At 43.1% G+C, this 22,744-nt stretch overlaps 1 protein-coding gene across 2 annotated transcripts in view; it reads left to right on the top strand.

Annotated features, from left to right (window-relative positions):
* Window positions 1–959: 959 nt before the first annotated feature.
* LOC129707512 (dnaJ homolog subfamily C member 5) overlaps window positions 960–22,744 on the top strand; it is a 46,889-nt gene continuing 25,104 nt past the window's right edge. Inside the window, exon 1 of one of the 2 annotated variants that reach the window (XM_055652614.1) lies at window positions 960–1,104. The gene's annotated coding sequence lies outside the window, so the exon portion shown is untranslated. The remainder of the gene's footprint in view (window positions 1,105–22,744) is intronic. The other variant, XM_055652613.1, reaches the window with a different exon arrangement.

Here is a 22,744-nt window from a genome sequence, read left to right as displayed (position 1 = left end):
CATTCCACCCACCCGCTCCTGATTGGCTGCGCGCCATGGTAATTCCCCCCTCTCAGCCGCGCCTGATTGGCTGCGCGCCATGGTAACCTCCTGGCAACCGTGCCCGATGGGCTGCGCGCCATGGACCCCCCCCCTCCATCTCAGCCGCGCCTGATTGGCTCAGCCCCATGGTAACCTCCTGGCAACCGTGCCTGATTGGCTGCGCGCCATGGTTAACCCCCCCCCTCCATCTCAGCCGCGCCTGATTGGCTGCGCGCCATGGTAACCTCCTGGCAACCGTGCCCGATTGGCTGCGCGGCATGGTTACCCCCCCCCTCCATCTCAGCCGCGCTTGATTGGCTCAGCCCCATTCCCACCCGGGGGCAACCGCGTCTGATTGCCCTCGGCGTTATTTCCCCTCGGGTTCCTCACGGTTGTGAATTCCCACCCCCGCGGCGGTGCCCCCCTGCCCCCCCCCCCCCCCCCCCTCCATCTCCTCATCAACGGCGAGCACGCGCGCCCCCCCCCCCTCTCTATCATCGGCCACCAGCGCGCGCCCGTGTCTCCCTCCTCAGCGGCGAGCACGCGCGCCCTCGCTCTCCTCTCATATGCACCAACGCGCGCGCGCGCGCGCTCCCCCCGTCTCTCCTCGGGAACCATCGAGCGCGCGCCCCCTCTTCCCACAAGCCGTCAACGTGCGCCCCCCCCCCCCCCGTCTCTCTCTACCCCTCTCCCCAAGCCGCCAACGTGCGCGCTCCCCCCGTCTCACACTCTCTCCTCGGGAGCCATCGAGCGAGAGCGCGCTCCCCCCCCCCCCCCCCCCCCTCATCGACGGCGATCGACGCGCGCGCGGGCACGCGCGAGGATCTTTGGGTTGGGGGATAGAGGTTTGCGCGCTCCCGCCGGGAGGTGGGACCAAGGACGGACATTGAGGGGAAGAGGAAGTGAAGGCGACGCTGCGCTGAGGAGGGGGGAGGGAGGAGGTAGTGAAGCGCCGACGCGGGGAGGGGAGGGAGAGGGAGAGCTGCCTGCGATGGTTCATGTCGTCGAGCGGCTGGTGAAGACCGACTAACCCGACCGAACACAGACATCCGGAGAGAGCGAGAGAGAGAGAGATATATAAAGGTAAAAGGAGCGGCTCCCCCTCGTCCTTGTCCTTGGCGCCGGCCCCCGTCTGTCTCGGCCGCTAACATGATGGCGTTGAGTCTGATCCAGTGCCGCAGACTCAACGCCAATAAACCTGCAACCATAAAGGCTCTTAAACCGCTTAGCCTGTCGCTATTTATCTACCGTGTGGATGGATGGATGGATGCAGGGCGGGTTTTGGCCCCGCTTCGTGTTTCTCTCCTTTCCCCTCAGCCTGACTGCAGTGGGGAGAAGAGCCGTGGTTAAATGGCACAGGGTTTTAATTTTTGAATGGGGGAACGTGAAGCCCTAGGGTTTGGATCAAACGCAGCAGCATTGCAGATTTTTTTTTCTCCTCCCTCCCTCCCCTCCCTCCCTCCCCCTCTCATGCACCGAAGCAGCCCCTAGTTCCCGGCTATAATCAGATCACAGCCACTTGCAAATTGTTGGATCGGCGTGGAGATTGGAACAAGACAGAGCAAAAATGCGTCAAGTGGTCAGATGAGCTAGGTATCCCTTCATTTCTGCGAGCAGTGAACATCAGAGAGCTGAGTAATCCCTGCTGGATCCATTGGGGAGCGGGGGAGGATGCGAATGGGCTGGTGTTTCATCATTTGCCATCGATGGTCTGTCAAATGCAAAGGGTTTTCTTAGCCACCCTCAATTTTTAAGCATTGATCATCGTATTACTGGATTTTTAAAGCACGTTTCAATTGCTCTTAATGTAATAGTTCACAGATTAAATATTTGCTTGGTGTATGTGCGTGTGTGCACATATAGCACAATATGCCTTCTCTGCTTTCCAGATTATGACACAAGAAATGGCTTTCTAAAATAAAACGTTAACTACTACGTTGCTAATTTTATGAGGCTGTCTGGAAGTCTTGCTGCTACAATATATTAAAATTATGGCCTAGATTGGCGGGTGTTTTACACCTCATTTGCAATATGTAAACGTGTTAGTGAGTTGAAGCAATGTTTTATGATGCAATATTTGAAGCTTATTCCTCAATTTTCCAGTTAAGAAATACCGACTGTTACAATTAAATTTGCATTTGCCCCCTTGAATCTGCTTTGCCATTCAATAGGATAAGGCATTGTTGAGAGAGAATATCACCCACCAGCTCCATATCCCTTCGTTTTACTAATGTCCAGCAATCTAGATCTATTTTGAATGAACTCAGTGACTGATTCTTCAAAGCCTTCCAGGTTAGAAGATTCAATAGATTTTCCACTCTAAGTGGCAAACTTCTAATTTAAGATCTAGAAGGTGTGCCCCTTACTTTAAGATTTTGACCCCCAATTGCATTTAAGAGGCTTTCAGATAGACAAATGGAAGTGGAGGGATATGGATCACTTGCAGGCAGGCAGATTAGTTTAACTTGGCGTTATGTTCAGCACAGACTTGGTGGTGAATCTGTGAAATTCATTGCCACAGATGGCTGTGGAGGCCAAGACATTGGGTACTTTTACGGTACGGATTGAAAGATTCTTGATTGTCAAGGATATCGGGGGGTTATGGGGAAATGGCAGGAGAATGGAAAGATAGATCTGCCATTTTTGAATGGCAAAGTAGGCTTGATGGGCTGAATGGCCTAATTCTGCTCCTATAACATGAATGTATGATTCTAACTCTTCAACCAAGCAGAACACTCTCTGTATCTGCCCTGGGAATTTTGGATTTCAATGGAATAGCCATTCATTTTTTAAATTCCAAGGAATATAGTCTTGGCTTACTGAAATGAGTCCACATGACAGAATGTCATCCCAGGAACCAGCATGTTGAAACTTTGAGGCACTGTCTCACTAGCCAGTATATCCTTTAAATGACAAGACTAAAATTGTACTCCATCTTACAGATTACTCTTGCCAAAGTCGTACATAATTTGTTAGATCTCTTTGTTCTTGAACTATATCCTCTAGCATTAAAGGCCAACATACTCGTTTATGCAGATGCTCGTTTAAATCGAAGGTAAACACAAAATGCTGGAGTAACTCAGCGGGACAGGCAGAATCTCTGGGGAGAAGGAATGGGTGACGTTTCGGATCGAGAACCTTTCTTCAGACCATGGTTCATGTTGCAAACGGTTGACAAAGATCGATTAATCAGCTAGAAAATGTATAAAAGGTGAAGAACAGCGGGTGTTCATAATTGCTTCCGGCAGCTGTGTCAGCTTTCAGGGACTTGTCCACATCTGTACTCCAGTTCCCTTGAACATAACTATTTCCCAATTGCATAGCAAATAACGGCCTTCAGTTTTGCTGCTGAAGTGAAAAACCTCACATTTTTCCACAATGTGTGCCATCTGCCATTTTGCCCAATAACATGGGTTGTCTAAATCCCTCTCTACATTCACATTTCTGTGTGATTTTTGAACAAGCCAAAGCGAATGTATTTTAATTGCCACTAATGTGTCGGAGTACATAAGAATGTGGGATGCTAACCAAGATGTTTTCTTGATGATTTTCAAGATTAATATGCAACTAACATGGAATATGGAACTGATATCTATTTATTTAAAATAAATTATTTAAATCAGTGGACCAAATGTCATGTTTCCAGGTTTGCTGCTGATATACAACTAGAGGAGGACACTGAGGTTTCAAGGGAATATTGATCATTTAAAATATGGGAAATGGAATATAGCTTGAAAATATCTGGTGCACTAAACAGAAAAGCAGGGTATTTTTTAAATTGTAACAGACTGGGAAATACTGATATTCAAAGAGATCTTGTTGCCATGGTACGAAATTCATTGAGCACAAGAGTAAAGAAATCGTGAGACCACACCTAGAGTTCTGCAGTTTTCAAGGCCTTGCCAAAGGAAAGAAATGTACGGGTATTTGCAATTTAGGCTGGTTCCTGGAATAACAGGTTTCCAGGGTGCAAGCAAGTACCATCTAATTCAACTGGACCTCCCAAGCCAATCTATCAGCAACTACACTTTGGCCCTGATGCATATATTCTAGTAACTTTGATGGTATCCACTCTTTTTCCTCTTCACCAAGCTTGGCCATCTTCTTTACCATTGTGTTCCTGCATAACATCCAAATGTGCCAGTTTCTGCTTAACTAACATAAGCATTTTGATCTTGGGAGGATTCATTCCCCTCATAGAATAGAAACCAGCATCATTGCAAGGCACAAATTAACACTATGAAGCAAATTGATTATTGCAATCATGAACCACCTTCTGCAGCATCAACATTTAGATGCTTACTGATGCACTATGGAATTTTGCACAAGTCTTTCAGCAGTGTCTAAACAAAATTTGAATCTGGGATGCAAGGCTGGTGTATAATGAAATATCTGTACAATAATAAAAAAATATTTTTTAGTTCAACAAACAACTTTAATTCCAAGTCTTTTGAATGTTACTGCTAAATAATCGTTGTTTTGAAAAATTGATCTGCATTTGCTGAGTAAATTAAATATGTTGTCAAAGATATCTTTAACCATTGTGATTCTGAATAATATCACAGCCAAACTATAAATTAACATGATTCCAAACATGCGATTCTGCTTATTTTTTCACTCCTATAACCTGTGTATTCTATTCATTGCAATGCTAAATGAAATATATTTTATTTGAAAAGGGAAGCAACTTTGGGAACAATGTTAAGAATGTGACAGGGAGTGGGTAAACATTTAAAATATGTGCTTATTACACAATACTTGTTCAACATATATTTAATGCAGAATTAATTCAGCTATCAGTATGTTTCATAATTTAATTTGGGTCTTGTAATTGTACTTGGTTCAAAATCGGTTTAAAATAGTACCTCTGGTTTTACACGTTAATGATTATTTTGTGGTTATGTACACATTTGGCTTTATAAATCCAGAGCCCAAATCCTATTCTATGGCTTGAAAGCAGACCACCATTTCAGTAGAGTAGTGACAGATTGTCTTATGTTAGGCTCCTGAATGCAGGAAGGTTTGATTGCCTAAATTTCCTTGATCAACACAAATTTTCTTTGATAGTAATGAATCTTTCCTTGGCATTTTTATTAAATCATAAAGCTAGATTAATTAATTTCCTTTAAGCTCTTGGTATATTTTTGAAAGTGAGTGATGCAGATATCCGACCACTTTCTCCAAAACACTACCATTGAATTTGAGCCCTGAGATGAGACCGTGAGCCACGAGGAAGCTGCAAAGTGGCAAGTGGGTGGCAAGAGTGTGATGTGTGTGAAAATGAAATCATTCATTTTGATCGAGATACTAATAAGTATTGGCACATAGGAGGGTGCTACATTGTCAAGATTTAAACCCAGTTTGCCCGTGCAACTGGGAATTAGGACACACTGTTGTATTTCACCTTTAATTATTAGGGGATTCAATTGCTGCAGACTTTGTTGAATTCTTGAGGGCTCTGCATTTTCGGTTGCTATCTTCAAGAAAGAATAGGCACGGACTCAATGCAGTAGAAATTTATTGGATTAATTTTTGAGGGTGAGGTTATTTTATCAAGGAAGATTGTCAGATTGATCTGTTTGCGGGTTTAGGTCCAATGAAGATAATCTCGTAGTTTTAGAGAGAGAGCATGGAAACAGGCCTTTTGTCCCACCAGGTCCATGCCAACCATCGATCACCTGTCCACACCAGTTCTATGTTTTCCCACTTTCTCATTCACTGGCTCTCTGCTTCTCCACTGCCCAGTATGCCTGCGCAGTATGGGAGCGCTCGGCTCAAGCAAGGAAGATTGATCCTGGGCTAAACACAAGCTGTCGCTGCATCAGTGGATGCATGAAACCTGCCAAGACTGACAACATCTACCGACTCTCTAGCATTGCACCCCCTGGAATCTGAAGAGCTGTAGCTAGTCAAAAAGAACACCTCAGACAATCCGAATGAACGACACCCCCGACATGATCACCCTTTGCTACCTCAGCGTTTCCCCTGCCCATTCCCTGGACTGCAGTGCATCATCCAGAAGGCTCAAACTCTGGGAAGAGAGACTAGATAAATCTCTGGAAGACATTCACATGACAATCGGTCCCTCCGAGAAACTCCCACCAACAGTGGCTAACCTGGCACAGTCTCCACAGACTGCGGACAGGCATGGGAAGGAGCAAATTGCGAACATGCTGAAGTGGCGATATACTGAAGATGCAGCAGACTGCGAATGCGGACTGGGCCTCCAGGCTATGGAACACCGCCTGAATTGTGACATGCTGCATAACACATGCACTGTAACGGTCCTTGCAGAGGCCATCGACGTGGCACTGAAATTTGCTCGCTTTTGGCAAACAGTTGTGTGATGACACAAAATAATAAAATTCACTCCCTACATATTAGTGGCAATTTTAGAGAAACCAAGTAACATATAAACCCTCATGGCTTTGGGATGTCGGAGAAAACCAGAGCATCCAGGGGACACCCATGTGGTTACACAAAAAAGCTGGAGAAACTCAGTGGGTGCAGCAACATCTATGGAGCGAAAGAAATAGGCAACGTTTCGGCCCGAAACGTTGCCTATTTCCTTCGCTCCATAGATGCTGCTGCACCCGCTGAGTTTCTCCAGCTTTTTTGTGTACCTTCGATTTTCCAGCATCTGCAGTTCCTTCTTGGACGCCCATGTGGTCACAGGGAGAACTTCACAACTTCACACAGGCAGCCACCAAAGTCAGGATTAAACCTGGTCTGGTGCTTTGAGGTGGCAGCTTGACCAGCTGCGTCACTGTCCCGCCAAAGTAATAGGACTCGGAAGACTAATTTGCTACCATAAATTATCTCTAGTGTAAATTCAGATCAGATTCAGATTCAACTTTAATTGTGGAGAGTGATACAAGCAGGGTGGATTTAATATGCGTGTGAGAAGGAATAGGTTATAATGAAATCATCGGTGATCAATGGAATTGTTCTAAGAACCAACTTGGACTGAATGTTGTCTTCCTTTGGTGTAAGGGAAAAAAACCTGTATGTTCATACCTTGGAGTGATTTTTTGATAAAGGAAGATTAAGCAGGAATAGTCCAAGCAGGTAAAACTGCAATGATAAATGGCAGAGTAGGCCAAGGGTTTTCTTGACATATTCCCACACTGCTTATGTTTGCATGTCTTGTTCCTCCAGAAGTGAGGGGTCATTAAGGTTACAGTTATCTAAATTGAAAATAAGATGATGGGTATTTTCTTGCTGCCTTGTCTTTGAATCTTGCCCAAAACAATTCTCTCCCTTCGCCAAGTGCAACTACGCTGAACTGGACATCTTTATTAATTTCAGGGAGGAGCTGGAATGTGCTGAAAAGAATCGCTTTAACCTCGACCTTGTTCTCTCCTGGTTTCTTTTTTTTGCTTAATGGATGCCTTTTAGTACCTTTATCTTTTTCTTTGTTGCTCTTGTCCCTCTCCAACCCATTGGTCCATTCCACTACCATATACTAATCTTTTCTCATTGACTGGTACATGACCCACACATCAATTACATTAAGTACCAAAATATTATACATTCCTTCATTAGCTGTGTTTGGAGGCAATTCCTTTTGTACATAATGACACACCTTTTTAGACCTCTTTCCCTTGACTTTACTATACATAAATTGAAAAAACCATGTCAATTTTTGATATTTTTTTCAGAAATTGTGTTTTCAGCTGAAGTTTCAATATATAGAATAATTAATATTAAAGCAATCTATCGTGATAATAACCACGGGTTTACTGGCTTTCAACAGGACAGTTTACCGGTAATTTTTCTACCAAATTGCTCCCATTACAGTTCTTATTTGACAAAGTATGACCACAGAAAATTATTTTTTTTAATCCACGAATTCCCTGGCAGTAAACGTTATATTAAAAGAGAAACACATTTAAAATATACCTATATTTTAATATATATCTCGTCTGATATCAGACGTTAAGTAGGCTTGGGGGTTGGTTAGCACTTGGATGGGAGTCAGCATGGGAATACCAGGTGTCGTACTCTTAAGGGGCAGCACACTGGCACCGCTGGCAGAGCTGCTGCCTCATAACTAGAGACCCATGTTCGATCCTCATCTTGCGTTTTGTCTTTGTGGCGTTTGCACTTCCCTCTGTGACTGCATGAGTTTCCTCCAGGTGCTCCAATTTCCTCCCGCATCCCAAAATGTGTAAGTTAATAAACCTCTGTAAATTGCCCAAAATATGCATGGGCCGGAATAACATAGAAATTGTGTGAACAGGTGATCGATGGTCAGAATTGGACTCAGTGGGCCTGTTTCCATGCTGTATCTCAAAACTAAAGTTAGAATTGATTGCAAATTAAGTATTGAAACAATTTTGCAGTCGTTTAATTGTTTCGCAAAACTCTAAAGGGATGAGTCAACCACTTATTGATTGTTTCCTGCGATTTAATGACTTTTGTCAATGTGAACATTAGTAAATTGAATTATATAATTTTCCTTGTTATTTTTGCCAAGATGCACCATGTGTGCTGTGATCGTATTGTATATCTGTAGTGCCTCCCCCCCCACCCCCCTCCCCCCATATTCACTTCTACAATAATTTAGTGAACCAATTTGTTAATAGAAATGAATGTTTAGGAAATATAAATGCCAATGTTTTCATGTGGGGAGGGTAGGTGCATATATCAGGTTTTGTTAATTATGATTTAAGTGTATAAAACTGGGAGAGTATTTATTCTTTTTGAGAGTGGTGGAATACGCTTCCATACTAATCAGGGCTGCTGCAGCGACATCATGGTACTGTCTAAGAAAGAACTGCAGATGCTGGAAAAATCGAAGGTAGACAAAAATGCTGGAGAAACTCAGCGGGTGAGGCAGCATCTATGGAGCAAAGGAATATGTGACGTTTCAGGTCGAGACCCTTCTTCGGACTGAAGTGGAGATGGGGGGGCGGGAAGAAGAAAGGAAGAGGCGGAGGCAGTCGGCTGTGGGAGAGCTGGGAAGGGGAGGGGAAGGAAGGAGAAAGCAAGGACTACCTGAAATTGAAACGGTACTGTCTAACTTCTGTTCTCCTAATCTGCAATATATTTTTAAAAATTGCAAACCCTTTTATTCTCCAAGGGAATTTACTTCTCTTATTCTCACTGGGGTTTACCCCCCCCCCCCCACCAACTCTGTGTATGCAAGGCACAAATGCAACTCGCTGGCCATGTAATGAGAGTGGGGAGTGACTTCCCCGGATTCCATGGTCATTGTCTAGGGGGATTTTAATAAGGCTAACCTCAGCCGAGAACTTCCAAAATACAGATAGCACGTTACCTGCCCCACCAGAGAGGAGAGAACACTCGATCATTGTTACACTACAATTAAGAACGCATATCACTGTTCCCTGTGAGCTTCTGGGACTCTCCGATCATTGTTTTTGACCTACAAGTAAAATCTAAAATTTGCTACGCCTGTGGTTAGAACAATGAAAAGTTGGACAAGTGAGGGCATTGAGTACCTACAGTTCTGCTTTGACTGCATTGATTGGAATGTGTTCAAGGAGGTAACTACAAGCCTCGATGAATATACAGGCACTGTTGACGTAATATTTGTGAGGACAGTTGCATTCCCACTAGGACTGGGATCAGGTTTAACAACGACAAACCTTGGTTTACAGCAGAACTCGGACAGCACCGCCAGTCTAAAGATGGGGCCGAAGGTAGGCACAAAGAGCTGGAGTAACTCAGCGGGACAGGCAGCATCTCTGGAGAGAAGGAATGGGTGAAGTTTTTTTCTGGAGGTGAATATCATGCCTGTGAAAGATATGCAAAAAAGGGAGACCATGAATGAAAGATATGCATAAAAGTAACGATGATAAAGGAAGCAGGCCATTGTTAGCTGTTTGTTGGGTGAAATAGAAATGGAGGAGGTGCAAATGCAATTTAGGAGACAGAAAAGTCGGAACTCTCCAGGGCCGAACAATGTTTCCCCCCTCTCCCCTCAACCACTGTGCAGAACAACTGGCACCAGTCTGCACAGACATTTTAAATCAGTCCCTGTAACTCTGCACTGTCATTGCTTGCTTCAAAGTCTCCACTATTATTCCTGTACCCAAAAAATCCTCCCCTATGGGAGGCCACTCCGGACTAAAAAACCTCCGCATCCAGACACAAAAACAGCTTCCCATGAGCGCTTGCTCTACTTAACAGCCACACTACACCACGACATTCTGGTCTGTAAGCCAAGCACTTAGGAACTCACCAAGTGCACTTTAGATATCTACATGTGCAATATATATAGTAAAGCTGCCTCTTGTTACCCTTGCACTTTATTTATTACATGTTTAAATTATAATGTTTTTTTAATGTCTGCTGTATATTGCGTTTTTATCGTGTGCGAGCAAAGCATAGATTTATTCTGATTCGGAATTAAGGAGCTCTAAATATGAAATGTTGTTATTCTACTCGGCAGGCTCCTAGTCTAACCTGAATTTGGACATTTTGGTGTAAGGAAAATAAAGCTCTTGGGCAGAATTGGAAGGTTATTTTCAGCATCATAACGCTCCATATTTGAGTCAAGACCCTTCTTCAGACTGATGTGAGGGGGGGGGGGGGGGCAAAGAAAGGGAGAGATGGAGACAGTGGGCTGAAGGAGAGCTGAGAAGGGGAGGAGAAAGAAGGGATTACCTGAAATTAAAGAAGTCAATGTTCATACCGCTGGGGTGCAACTGCCCAAGCGAAATATGAGGTGCTGCTCCTCCAATTTACAGTGGTCCTCACTCTGGCCATGGAGGAGGCCCAGGACAGAAAGGTCGGATTCAGAATGGGAGCATGAGTTGAAGTGCTGAGCCATCCGAAGATCAGGTTGGTTATTGCGAACCGAGTGGAGGTATTGGGCGAAGCGATCGCCAAGCCTACGCTTGGTCTCACCGATGTAGAGCAGCTGACATCTAGAGCAGCGGATGCAATCGATGAGGTTGGAGGAGGTGCAGGTGAACCTCTGTCGTATCTGGAAAGACTGCTTGGGTCCTTGAATGGGATCAAGGGGGGAGGTAAAGCGACAAGTGTAGCATTTCCTACGGTTGCAAGGGAAAGTCCCCGGCGAGGGGTTGGTTCGAGTGGGAAGGGACAAATTAACCAGGGAGTTACGGAGGGAGCGGTCTCTGCAGAAAGCAGACGGGGGGGGGGGAGATGGGAAGATGTGGCAAGTGGTGGGATCACTTTGGAGGTGGCGAAAATATCGGAGGATTATTTGTTGTATGGGACGGCTGGTAGTGTGGAAGGTGAGGACAAGGGGGACTCTGCCCTTGTTACGGGAGGGGGGGGGAGGGGGAGTGAGAGCAGTCATGGGATATAGAGGAGACCCTGGATAGAGCCTCATCTATAGTACAAGAGGGGAACCCCCATTCCCTGAAGAATGAGGACATCTCCGATGCCCTGGTGTGGAACACCTCATCTTGGATGCAGATGCGGCGTAGACAGGGGAATTGGGAGTAGGGGATGGAGTCCTTACAGGAGGCAGGGTGAGAAGAGGTGTAGTTCAGATAGCCATGTGAATCAGTGGGTTTAGAGCAGATGTCGGTCAGTAGTCTATCACCTACGATGGAGACCATTTCAATGTTTCATTGTAATACGAGGGAAATGATAAGACAAAATTGTAATGTTAGTCATGGTGAGTCTTCTGGCGATTATAAACAAAAATCAACATTTGGACAAGCATAGACTGTGAGAGAGTCTATGTGATCATATTGTATGTCTGTAGTGACCCCCCCCCCAACTCCCCATATTCACTTCTACAATAATTTAGTGAACCAATTTGTTGATAGAAATTAATGTTTAGGGAATATAAATGTTAAACTTTGGCCAATGATCCACTTAGCGGAAAATTAAAGATTTTGATGAAAGTAAAGAAATTTGTGGCAAACAGGTCAATAATAAGGAACACATTTCTTTCCTCTGTTCTTTTACCCCAATGCAAGGAACATTTTTTGTGCAAAGGTGCGATCAATATACAATGGCTGAAAGAGTGATGAGGGCTGGATAATAATTTCCCAAATACATTTCTAGACGAGGAAAGGATGGAGCTGAATACTCTCCTGAGTTGTGTTATATGTTAGGAATTAATCTTTCCAAATTGGTGAAAGCATGAATAACTATTTTATACATTTGTATAGATTCTGCCAAATCAGTGTTGGACATGAAAAATCTAGAAGATAAACTGGTTATGATATCGAGCGTAAATAAAATGAAAACGATAAACTTCCATGTGTTTTGATTATATTGGCAATTTTAGGCTTATTTTGCAGTTTGGATCCATGCCAGTTATATCGATTTATTTCTGCAGGAAACGATGCAAATAATTTGTAAAATACCGTCTCGGAGTCCATTTATTAATGAATTTTAAATTTGTGACAGTATATTGGTGTAATCCACATATTTTCCTCTCTTGTTTAACAAATTGGGATAAAATGTATAAATTCACAGCACAACACTAAAACATGCGTTTTGGCCACCATTAGCTAATGAGAATGCATATTCTGTAAAGAGACCTAGAGCATCTATATAATTAAAAGTCAAATCTTGACCACTTCCTGTTTGCGCTTTATATTGATTTTAGTAAAAATGCTACCACATACGGTTGTGATTTTTGGCCATCTTACTCAGAGTCCCTGTCCGCTGATCAGGTACCGAGGATTTTTCCCATTGATGAAAAATAAAAGAGTTATTAGTGTTTAAAAAATATTGAGATTCTCTCTCCTGTCAATCATGCCGTGAAGGCCACGCCCCTTCTGGTGGGACTATAAAACCCAGAAGTGTGGGCGTGGCTCAGTCTCTGTGAGATGAAGGAGGGAGAGGTCACGACTCTCTGTCTTTAGTGGCCCTGCACCCAGCTTGAAATAGTATGAAACTGCACTTGAATTTGGTGGCCTTGCACCCTGCTTGAAGTAGTAAGAAACTGCACTTGAATTTGGTGGCCTTGCACCCTGCTTGAAGTAGTATGAAACTGCACTTGAATTTGGTGGCCTTGCACCTTGCTTGAAATGGAATTTCAAGGAATAGCCGTGAGTCAACTGCCAGCCCACCAGCCATGAGTGAGTGAGCTGCCAGCACAACAGGCTTGAGTGACTGAGCCACCAGCCCAAGAATCCATTTGGCCCACAATGTCCATACTAGCCCTCTGGAAACCAGTCCCTTCAGCCCACAACACCCATACTAGCACTTCAGAAAGCCCCCCCCCCCCCCCCCCCCCCCCCCCACTGTCCACCCGATATGGAATTGGTGGAGAGGTGGATATGTGTTGGGGGGGGGGGGGGGGGGGCAGCACTCCCGTGTGATACTGGGACCCAACGGGTCCCACTTAGTCTATTAATGTATAAATTTGTATTTGTGATCTATGTTTGGATTGTATTACAGGGCACAAGAAAGGTTTAAAAAAATAACCATGATGAAACCAGTAAACTGATTTAGCATGTTAAATTTATTCTTGCTGTGCCTTATGATAGTAACATTTGGAAGATGGTGAAAGAATCCTGCTATTTATTTTTGTCTTGACTGTTGTATTAAATTCCCCTTCATTTTAAATAAATGGGAAATGAGAGCAAGCCGTGTTAACTGTGGGTGAGGTGTTGGTATTTAATCCTAACTTATGTTTGTGACCGTTATTTTTGTATGCTCTATGTCTCAGCCATAGCTTCAGGATACACTTCCTCCTTCATAACATCTGATGCCATCTGCTTCCTGTAAAGAGGTAAAGTGGCAACATGGGTTTATCAGGCTGTTTTTCTCTCCTCACAGAAACTACTTGACCTGCGGGACTTTCCCAGTGCTTCCTTTCACTTCTGATTTGCAGTAATTGCTGTGTTCTGCACCCCCTTGTCCCAGCATATGCACATTTCCACTTTAGTCTGTAATATGTTTACGCTTCCTCGAGACAGATTAGCTGCCCTTGTTGACAAGCCTCGGTACGCTAGGGGTGGCAAGGTGGCGCAGCAGTAGAGTTGCCTTAAATTGACAGAGACCCAGGTTCAATCCTAACTACAGGTCCTGTCTGTACGGAGTTTGTACGTTTTCCCCGTGATCACTTTGCAAAAAAGTACAAGTTTGTGGTTAATTGAACGGGAAAAAAATGTTAAATTTGAAAATATCGGTGTGGACTTGATGGGCAGAAAGGCCTGTTTCCGTGCTATATCTCTAAAATCTTTTTTTTTAAATCTCTCTTAGTCGATACCAATCTCTATTATACATACACTTTTGGTTACCATCTTGTTCTCCTATCTCCTCATCTGCAAGTTTAAACGTGCCAGTTTTAGAATGTTTCTCACGCTGGAGAACGATCCATGTTAACTTTGCCTCTTTTCGGATAGTAAGTGACCCAGGTATTTCTAGCACTTTCTGGTTTTATTATATTTGCAGGATAATTCTAATCTATTTTGTGATTAATCTTTCCGTTTACAATTTACTACTTGGTATCCTTTGGTCAAATTTTACCGATTTGCTGAAATTATATATTTTTGGAGCAACCGGTTAACAGATCAATATTGGTAAAATCCTGGAAATACACATGAATCACGTCCATGAAATAGATTCATACAGTTCAGAAACAGACCCTTTAGCCCACCGTGTCCTTGCTGGCCATTGTTCCCATCTATACAAATCCCATTTATCTGCATCAGGTCCATGACGTTGGTGGCCTTTGTGATTAAAGTACTTGTTGTGATGCGGAAATGTCTCGACAATATCCACCTCCACCACCTCTTCAACGCAATCTAGACTCCAACCACCTTCTGCAAAATATTTCCCTCCGATATCCCTACCGTCTTCTACCACTCGCTATAAACCTTTCCATCTTTTCCTAGACACTCCCAACATGGGAAAATTATTTTTGCTGTACCCAATCCATCACTCTCACTTTCTTATATATACGTGTCAGGTCACCCTCAGCTTTGCCCACTCCTGTGCAGCCTTCCTATTGTGTGGCACCACAATTACATGTAATATTCCACCAATGGCTTAACCAAAGTTTTACATAGTTGTAGCATAACATCCCAGCTCTTATATTCTATGCCATGGCCAAGAATTTGCTACTTCCACATTGCATCCTACACCAACTTGATATATAGATGCCAATGGTATATATTTTTTGTAAATGATAAATTTGTCTTTATTTTTAAGCAGGTTTGATGATAGAAGTTGAAGATTGGAGGTACAGCAGATGTAAATCCTCCACTTTTAATTGGTACAACCATCTAGTAATATACATTAAAATACTGTTAATTTCCTGAACACACTTCAAGCGAGGCCTATCTCTAATGCACTTCACTTTTGTTTCTGAAGGCAAGGTTGCAGTTTATTTTAGATGATATTTTTAATTCCACCAATGACTGGAACAATGTAAGAAACCTTTCAGAAGTTACCAGACCAAGGGGGACCCGTTGGGTCCCATCCCCACAACGCGCGGTTGTGGCGTCTTGACCCGAAACGTCACCTATTCCTTTTCTCCAGAGATGCCGCCTGACCCGCTGAGTTACTCCAGCTTTTTGTGTCTTATCTTCGGTTTAAACCAGCATCTGCAGTTCCTTTCTACAGACTAGTCTTTTGTCAATGCCAGCATTACACAAAGATTGTGATTTGAATTCTATTTTTTTTCTTTTTGTTCATTTGATTAAATATTTATGTGGTGTTGAGAGGCAATTTTAATCTAAGTAAGTTAGGGTATCTGATCAGACCTACTGGTTTGCCAATTTCATTCTTATCCAATTTTCCATTGAAGGCAATGACATTTTGAAAGATTGTAAATTGAAACTAATGTGTTTGCCAATTTTCTGCTGGTCAAAGTTAAATTATGCTCTCTTTTTGCTTTTGTACTCTATAGCGCAAGCCCCATAGTAAAAATTACAAGTCTACTTCCTTATTGTTAAATTATATATTGAAGGATGTTCTATAAACCAAATGGAAAATCAATATTTCTTAGATGCTGTTTCATATCCACTACCACACCGAATTAAAGTGATCAACATCAGTAACAATCCTTTTAGAAGTCATTACTTTCACATTTAATTGTGATTAAATCATTTTTTTGCTCTCTGCCTTTTTTAATTTAATGTGATAAACGCAGCTTTGTCATTTGTTTTACGGTTTTAATAAAGTTTAACCTTTGCTGTGGAGGAGTTTAAAAACCGCTTTCATATTGATCAAATATTTCTTTTTGGAAGTCAGTTGTGGGAAAGGCAAATCCATTAAGGGCCTGTCCCACTTACGCAATTTTTTTGGCACGGGTGGTGAGTAGTCACCCAAAGAGTTGTACCTTTTTCTGGTTGCCACTGGATTTTCAACATGTTGAAAAGTTTCGGCGACCTGCTGCGACTATGACGGGTGCCGGCAAGTTGCCGAAAAAATCGAGTATAAGTGGGACAGGCCCTTTTAGGGTGTAGAAGCTGTAGAAATGTGATAAGCATGTTTAACCAATTACTGTCCTGCTGCTATTGGCACCTTTGTAAATGACCTGCTGAACCAGGTTATCATCTATTTTCAACTTTTATGGTCATAATTAAAATTTGAAATATAAACATCTTGTGTATTTAAAATTTGCAAAATTCAACATATGAATGGATAGATTTACGAAATTGTGTTTAAATTAGACATGCTACATTTATTTTGATTCTGCGGATTGTAATACTATTAATGTTATATGTTCAACAATGTAATAGTGACCTATTAAATACACAACAGCAACACCCAGAATAGTTGAATATTTAAAAAAAAATGCAATGCCAGTATCAATGCCACAACTCAGTACAAATTCCAGATATGGTAACCACAGGATTGATGCTTAAAGTCCTATATAGTTTCCACTATTAATAATGCAATTCGCCACTCTTCCAATGTTTTTTTTTGGAGGCAGAGTTCCTGGTTATTTCACAGAGAGAGCAGAGGGATTTTTATTTGCTGTCTGATGTACAGGTTCTAAATTTAGGAATTTGTGTATTGATGTGGGGTTACTGTCTAACTCTATTTCCCAAATGAAAATTAAAGTCTCATTATGAATGCTCATTTCAAAGACATAAAAAGGATTTGCAGGAGATATTCTTCCAGTATGTGGAAACAAGGAACTGGAGATGCTGGCTAACACAAAAGGACACACAGTGCTATAGTAACTCGGCAGGTTTCAAAGGGTCCCGACCTGAAACGTCGCCTATCCATGTTCTCCAGAGATTCTGTTTGACTTGCTGTGTTACTCCAGCACTTTGTGCCCTTTACAGATATTCTTCTACTCTGTTCAGTAACTAAAATTTGCAGAAGTTCCTTTTGATGCTTTGCAGCTGTTTGCACAACTTTTCTTTGCTCAAAGCAGAAATGAGTCCATCTCTTGCATAAGGTAATTCAGCAAATTTACATCTATTGCACAACCAGAAGCCAATATGATCAGGTGCTTCTCCTGTATGATAGAAACATAGAAATTAGATGCAGGAGTAGGCCATTCGGCCCTCCGAGCCTGCACCGCCATTCAATATGATCATGGCTGATCATCCAACTCAGTATCCTGTAATCCACGATTAGGTAGTAGTAATTTGGAATGACCTAGCCCTACCTTCACATCTTAGACTTTTTTGCTGCTTCACAGATGTTGCGTTCCAATGAATCTTCAGCCTGGAAATTTCACTCTGTCGCTTTCCTTGGGTGCCGACTCTTTTACTTCCTCCCCTCCTGACTGCTTTCACCAATTTTTATTTGTATTACTTTATGCGTCTCTAACATATGGAATCATTTGATTTGTCTTTTGTCTATCATGCTAACTAAGATATCTCAAATTGCAAATGAATTTGCAACCTTCATCCGGACTTCTTCCCAGCATTAATATCACTCCTTGTGAGAAGAAAAACTGGTTCTTGTTCTTCACATACTGTTCACGGTCTTGGCATAGTAACATTTTCAGCTTTAATTGTTGGCCAGTCACTGGAGTTAATCTACATCCTCATCCCACTCCTCTCTCACGATAAATGCCATGTGTGATACATTGCTGAATAATTAATAGACGTTATGTTGCTGTGTTTGCAAATGCTTTAACAATCGGGTGCTGATTAAATATTCACAAACTCTTGATTGTAACTTGTTTTGAATCTTACTTTGAATGGAGGCTTATGCATTGTAAACTGGGAAATTGTAGGTGACCACTGTAATGTGGAATGGACCTCATCAAAGAAATTTGAATGCCTGACCAGTCATGTTTTGTTTATCTTTCATGTGAGCAGATAGTTCTTCATATTTACTTACAAACATGAATTAGAAGCAAGAGAAAAGAAAAGAAAAATTATTTCAACCCTTCGAGCCTTCTCTACCTATCAGTAGTATTGTGCTGATCTGATAGCGATCTCTTCAATTCCACCTCCACTTGTCACCTTTCACCCAGTTGTTTATCAGGAATATATCTACTTCCGTCTTTATAACATTTAAAGACTTTGGTTCCACTACCCTTTCAGGGAGATGTTTTTAGAAAGATCCATGCCATATACAGTACCTCAGTAGCACAGCTCACCACTACAGCAAAAATGTGGGTGCAATCCTCACTTTTGGTGGTGTATGTACATTTATCCCGTGATTGAGCTGGTTTCCTCCGGTGCTTTCCCTACACACTTAAGAGACTTCTTCAATCTCAGTTGCATGTGACTGTCTTGTGTTTCTTTTTTTGTTCTTGATCAAATGACTTCCAAGATACTCTGATCTTGTAATCCTTGCCTTTCACCCATATCAGAACGTGCTGGGCCTGAATTCTTACTCTCTTTTAAAAGATACCCTGCTTGTCAGATGTAATTTTCCTTACTATCGATTTGGCTTGCAAATTAACTTTTGGGGAATCCTGCACCAGCACTCCCAAGTCCCTTTGCACCTCTGATTTCTAGATTCTCTCTCCATTTAGAAAATAATTACACCTTTATTCTTATTACCAAAATGCATGACTCTGCACTTTGCTATACTAAATTTCATCTGCCACTTCTCTGCCCACTCTCCTAACCTGTCCAAGTCCTTCTGCAGAGTCCTTGCTACATCTACACTGCCTGTCCCTCCACCTAACTTAGCATCATCTACAAAGCCTTCAATCTCCGTATCCAAATTGTTAATAAACAACGTGAAGAGAAGCGGCCCTAGCACTGACCTTTGCGGATCTCCACTAGTCACTGGCAGCCAACCTGAAAAGGTGCCGTTTATTGCAACTCTTTGCCTTCTGCCATCCAGCCAATCCACTATACATGCTAGTGTCTTCCCTTCAATACCATGGTCTCTCATCTTAGCAGCCCGACATGCGGCACCTTATCAAATGCCTTCTGAAAATCTAGGTAAACAACATCTACAGCCTCCCTTCTGTCTGTCCTGCTATTAACTTCCTCAAAGAACTCCAGCAGATTCGCCAGGCAAGAGCTTCTCTTCTCTCACATGTTTGTGTGACTGGATTACATATCTGTTATATGATAACATGTCATATGGGTTATTTGATACCCACTGACTATATGGAGGCCTGTAATATAACCCCGGCAAGTTCCTCGCCCTCTTTTATTCCTGATTTCTACCCATGTGGCCTCTCTGGTCGATCTCTCCAGGATATTCCATCTAAGTACTACTATTATATTTCTCTAAGCAGCAAAACACGTTCCCCATCACTTTTGCATTAACCTTGGCATGCGTGGAAATTCTACACCCTGGAATGTTAAGCCTACGGGCCTGCCCTTCCTCAAAAACATTTCCATGATTGTAATGATATAATAATTCCAAGTACTGATCCATGCTCTAAGCTCACCTGATTTACCTGAGGTTTGTTGCAGTTGAACCTGCCAGGCCTCCCATGCTGTCTAACCATCCTCTATCACCTCTACCCACTGGGCTTGCTTGATTGATCCAATATGCTTTACTCCCTATGAGTCGTTCACTGGAAGGACTGCTGCACTTCAAGAAGTCGGTTCCATGATGGCTCACCTCAGGGGTTCATTAATTAATCCTCTCATTGCACAATACCAGCTTTGTGGTGGCCTGCCCTATGGCTCCAGAACACCCAGTTCTATGAACTATTGTGAAAAACCTATGAACTGAGTGTGGCCTTTCTGTTGTGTTTTCTTCCTCCAGTCCATATTTAGATTTAAATTATTTTGATTATTAGCAAACGTTTCTGCCAACCTTCCTTTATGCTTCATCATATCCTATGTTTACTGTTAAGGAGGGCCTCTACACCACTCCCTTAAATGAGTTATTGCTTTTATTATTTTGCCGCTTACGTTATTTTTTTGCATCCTGTTTTTCTGAACATGAGTAACCCATTTTCACTACTCAAATATCATTATAAATTAGTAGAACCACTTCTCCATCGGTTTCTACTGACTTTCCAAAGTCTTCATATACCCTCAAAATTCAGGTCTACGTGGCCCTGCTGCTGTGTCTGTAATAGTCATTCAACTATATTTACTTCTACTGATTTGTACTCTTCAATACATTCTACCTGGGTGCTCCCTGTAGAGGTGGTTGTAGAGGGTTTATAGCCATGTCAACAACCTGACTCCTGAAGGGAATGGGAGTTCGAGGACAGGCCTTCCTGCAAGCCACCAGGTCGCTGTCAGAGGCTGCCGAGCGAAGCAGCAACTGGCTGTGGCTGACGAGGAAGGACTCCAACTGGGCTGCAACTTGACCAGCAAGAGGCACCTGGGATGCTAGGTGTTGCTGTTGAGCCCTCTGGAGGTGTCGTGGGCCTATCAACAAAACACCAAGGAAGGAGATAGACAAAAGTGCTGGAGAAACTCAGCGGGTGCAGCAGCATCTATAGAGCGAAGGAAATAGGCAACGTTTCGGGACGAGACCCTTCGGGTTTTGGCCCGAAACGTTGCCTATTTCCTTCGCTCTATAGATGCTGCTCCACCCGCTGAGTTTCTCCAGCACTTTTGTCTACCTTCGATTTTCCAGCATCTGCAGTTCCTTCTTAAACACCAAGGAAGGAGGGTGCCCACCTGATGAAACCAGTGAAGTATTTACCCCTACCCCCACTCAAGATAGTAAGAAGGTGCCAACTATAGTAGGGATTGTAATATCAAGCCCTATAAGCTCAACTGATTTTAAAAATTTGCTCTATCCCTTTCTGTCAATTTGTTTATCATTTCCCTTTTTTTTTCTAACCTTTATTCTTTTGTTTATTGCATCATCTCAGCTTAATCCATTGCCTTTCCTATTTAAAGTTCTCTCTCTTTCCCCGGTTATGTCATTTGCTGAAATGCCGGTCCCACACAATTCAAGTACGAGTTGTACCATCGTCCAGCTGCGGCGCTATATACATATATACAGATGGAAGTCCGGGTGTTGGGCTGTGAAGTCAGTGCATGTGTGAATTTGAATTAAGAGTAGTTATAATTTTCGGAAAGCAACTATTTCTGAGTCTATTTGCCCTGGATTTGATGCACCTATAGCGCCTTCCAGAGGGCAGCAGGTCGAACAGTCCAAACGCAGGATGGGAGCTGTCTTTGATGATCTTCTTTGCCCTGCTAAGGCAGCGGGAGGTGTAGATATCCATCAGGGAGGGGAGAGGGCAACCAATGATCTTCTGCGCTGTCCTAGTTACCCTCTGAAGCCTCTCCCTGTCTGCCATGGTGCAGCTGCTGTACCATGCTGTAATGCAGTATGTCAGCAGGCTCTCGATGGACGAGCGGTAGAAGGTCAGCAGCAGGTTAGAGTCCAGGTTGTGCTTCCTGAGGACCCTCTCTCCATTCTCTCCAGAGATGCTTCCTGACCCGCTGAGTGACTCCAGCACTGTAATTCTTTGTGTCTCTGACGTATCTTCTACCCACTGGTGTGGATTCTTGCCCTTCACTCATTGTGTTTGCAACTTTGATTCATATGAAGTTAAGTAGACATTTTAAATTAGTACTCAATAGTTACCTACAATCGATTGACGTTAGGCAATGATGGTGGCCATGGACATTTGCATATTGCAGATTAATTAACTAACAGTGTTAGTGTCTTTAATTCTAATTAGGGGGTAAGCCTGTTCTATTTTAAGTTAAGCCATTCTAACAGTGAATTACACTTAAGTAATCAAGTGTGTATGTGCTGCAGAGTTTAAATAATTGCAAGGTGAAGATTTCAAGAAAAGTATACACAGTTTTAAGTCTTTTGCATTTTAAAGCCTTTCCTTAGCAATTCTGTGATCATATTATGGCTTTCACTGTAGACTTTTGTCAATCTATTCATTGAGCCTCTTGTAACAGTTTGCATTTGAATGAACAGAGTAAAGAGCCTGTCCCACTTGGGCCGTCATTTACGTGACAGGCCGGTAGTGGCTACGCAGGACGATCGCGCGCATCATCATGCGTTCGAGCAGTCGTCAGGAGCGCGGGACGTCATTTGTAGATGGACACAAAATGCAGGAGTAACTCAGCGGGACCGGCAGCATCTCTGGAGAGAAGGAATGGATGATGTTTCGGGTCGAGACTCTTCTTCAGTCTGAAGAAGGGTCTCAACCCGAAAGGTCACCCATTGCTTCGCTCCAGAGATGCTGCCAGTCCCGCTGAGTTACTCCAGCATATTGTGCCTATCTCCAATTATCTTGGCCCCGCTCTGGGAGTAGGAGTGGGGGCGGATCGCAACGGCCGTGACCCCCAGGCTGAGTTTGGCGATTGTTTGCCTGCTTCTGCTGCTGTTGGAGGTGAGACGTTGCGCAACGCCAGGGTCTTGGGCCTGTCCCACTTTGGCCGTCAGTTACGCGACAGGCCGGTGGCGAGCGAAGATTTTGTTCAGGACGAAGATC

This window comes from Leucoraja erinacea, chromosome 21 (assembly GCF_028641065.1).
Source record: "Leucoraja erinacea ecotype New England chromosome 21, Leri_hhj_1, whole genome shotgun sequence".
Taxonomy (NCBI): Eukaryota; Metazoa; Chordata; class Chondrichthyes; order Rajiformes; family Rajidae; genus Leucoraja; species Leucoraja erinaceus.
Note: the sequence above shows the minus strand (reverse complement) of the source record. Positions and strands in the feature narration are given on the sequence as shown.